Source organism: Melitaea cinxia, chromosome 29, assembly GCF_905220565.1.
Source record: "Melitaea cinxia chromosome 29, ilMelCinx1.1, whole genome shotgun sequence".
NCBI lineage: Eukaryota > Metazoa > Arthropoda > Insecta > Lepidoptera > Nymphalidae > Melitaea > Melitaea cinxia.
In genome coordinates this window covers 4,671,164-4,674,571 of record NC_059422.1, presented here as the reverse complement: position 1 = coordinate 4,674,571, position 3,408 = coordinate 4,671,164, and the positions used below count along the sequence as shown (strand labels likewise).

At 33.3% G+C, this 3,408-nt stretch overlaps 1 pseudogene; it reads left to right on the top strand.

Moving 5' to 3' along the window:
* Positions 1-741, top strand: part of LOC123667753 — a 7,632-nt pseudogene extending 6,891 nt beyond the window's left edge.
* The last annotated feature ends 2,667 nt before the right edge of the window (positions 742-3,408 follow it).

The following is a 3,408-nucleotide window of genomic DNA, read 5'->3' as shown; positions in this document are numbered from 1 at the left end:
TTTCTATACTCCGATATAGTGATCGGAGCACGTTTTCTGCTATTTTCTCTTTCATTTCTGTTCTCTCTTTAATGCCTCTCTTACTCTCAAGCCGCATACTTGTTCTTTCTTTCATTCATCTCTTTCTTACTCGGGGTGGGTTCCCCACTACTTTTTTTTGGCCTGCTTTTAATGAGCTACACTTACTTAAATTGTACGCAATTTGTTTTAAAAATGATTTTGGTTTAGAGGGCTATTATTTTATGTTGTTATTTTTGTACAATGTAAACTTTTTTTTGGTGATGTTTATCATCCCTATTTTAAATTATTTTAATTTTGGCTAATTTTAAAAGTTTTATTACTTATTATATCTATGTATACGTATATTTATTTACTAACAAGTTGTTAATTTGTATAAATGTTAAAATAACTTTTATTAATATTCGGCAGCGGGAGCGATAGTGAAAAATCATCTACAACCGCCTCCGTCTATTTTGGCTGAGTGGTACCGGCTTAGGCAAAGACGTCAGGCTGCCGACGAGAACGTTGCGAGTTACGTAGCCGAACTAAAGAGATTGGCACGTCACTGTAAGTTTGAAAATAGAGCTCGATGAAATAAATATGAATCTGGAATAAATTGTCTAAAATTGTTATCGAGTAACTAGTATTTTCACACAGTATTACATGACAGTGCCTCAATTTGCACAGCTCGCTCCGGGGCTCGAGAAAGCCGCCGCCGCGCTGGGCAGACTCCTGCCGTAACGTAGGCGGGTAGGACTAGCCGTGTCGGCGCCTCTACGTCAGCATAGTGCATCAACAACAACAACAACAACAACAACAACAACAACAACAACAACAACAACAACAACAACAACAACAACAACAACAACAACAACAACAACAACAACAACAACAACAACAACAACAACAACAACAACAACAACAACAACAACAACAACAACAACAACAACAACAACAACAACAACAACAACAACAACAACAACAACAACAACAACAACAACAACAACAACAACAACAACAACAACAACAACAACAACAACAACAACAACAACAACAACAACAACAACAACAACAACAACAACAACAACAACAACAACAACAACAACAACAACAACAACAACAACAACAACAACAACAACAACAACAACAACAACAACAACAACAACAACAACAACAACAACAACAACAACAACAACAACAACAACAACAACAACAACAACAACAACAACAACAACAACAACAACAACAACAACAACAACAACAACAACAACAACAACAACAACAACAACAACAACAACAACAACAACAACAACAACAACAACAACAACAACAACAACAACAACAACAACAACAACAACAACAACAACAACAACAACAACAACAACAACAACAACAACAACAACAACAACAACAACAACAACAACAACAACAACAACAACAACAACAACAACAACAACAACAACAACAACAACAACAACAACAACAACAACAACAACAACAACAACAACAACAACAACAACAACAACAACAACAACAACAACAACAACAACAACAACAACAACAACAACAACAACAACAACAACAACAACAACAACAACAACAACAACAACAACAACAACAACAACAACAACAACAACAACAACAACAACAACAACAACAACAACAACAACAACAACAACAACAACAACAACAACAACAACAACAACAACAACAACAACAACAACAACAACAACAACAACAACAACAACAACAACAACAACAACAACAACAACAACAACAACAACAACAACAACAACAACAACAACAACAACAACAACAACAACAACAACAACAACAACAACAACAACAACAACAACAACAACAACAACAACAACAACAACAACAACAACAACAACAACAACAACAACAACAACAACAACAACAACAACAACAACAACAACAACAACAACAACAACAACAACAACAACAACAACAACAACAACAACAACAACAACAACAACAACAACAACAACAACAACAACAACAACAACAACAACAACAACAACAACAACAACAACAACAACAACAACAACAACAACAACAACAACAACAACAACAACAACAACAACAACAACAACAACAACAACAACAACAACAACAACAACAACAACAACAACAACAACAACAACAACAACAACAACAACAACAACAACAACAACAACAACAACAACAACAACAACAACAACAACAACAACAACAACAACAACAACAACAACAACAACAACAACAACAACAACAACAACAACAACAACAACAACAACAACAACACCAACAACAACAACAACAACAACAACAACAACAACAACAACAACAACAACAACAACAACAACAACAACAACAACAACAACAACAACAACAACAACAACAACAACAACAACAACAACAACAACAACAACAACAACAACAACAACAACAACAACAACAACAACAACAACAACAACAACAACAACAACAACAACAACAACAACAACAACAACAACAACAACAACAACAACAACAACAACAACAACAACAACAACAACAACAACAACAACAACAACAACAACAACAACAACAACAACAACAACAACAACAACAACAACAACAACAACAACAACAACAACAACAACAACAACAACAACAACAACAACAACAACAACAACAACAACAACAACAACAACAACAACAACAACCTGGAATATGTATTGTAAAAGACGTTCAAAAAATATTCACAGTAGACGAATTATCTAGTAGTGGTCACGTAGGTGTGAGAAGAATGCTTAATAATGTTAAAAAAATATTATTGCTAGCCTTCATTTGAAAATGACGTAAAGATTTGTGTAGGCAAATGTGAATGTTGATGCGAAAAATAAGTAAAGAGACTAAAAAAAATAAGTACGATAAGTCAATTAATCCAATTGTGTACAAGCCAGGTGATTTCTTGCTATTGAAAAATGAAATCGGCAGTAAATTAGATACTTTGTACTAAGGACCGTATGTTGTAATTGAAGATTTGGGTCCGAATGTAAAAATAAACATGAATGTAAAAACTGTAATTGTTCATAGAAATAGAACAAAATTGTATAAGGAATAGCTTTTAATTTTAATTTGTGTTCTTTTAAGATAAACATAATATAGTATAATTAAGTAACTAAGTCCATATGTTAAAAAAAATGTATTTAATAAAAAAAAAATTACCCTTACGAGCTAAACAGGCGTGTTTTAATTACCTACCATGACTACTTAGTAGTACTGTACTAACACTACACAATACAGTAGCTAGTATATATTTATAGTTAAAACTTTTTTCACGGTAATCGAGTTTAATCTAATAATACATCTCAAATTTAAAATCAAAATTGAACATATGGTACCTAGATGATGGAACCA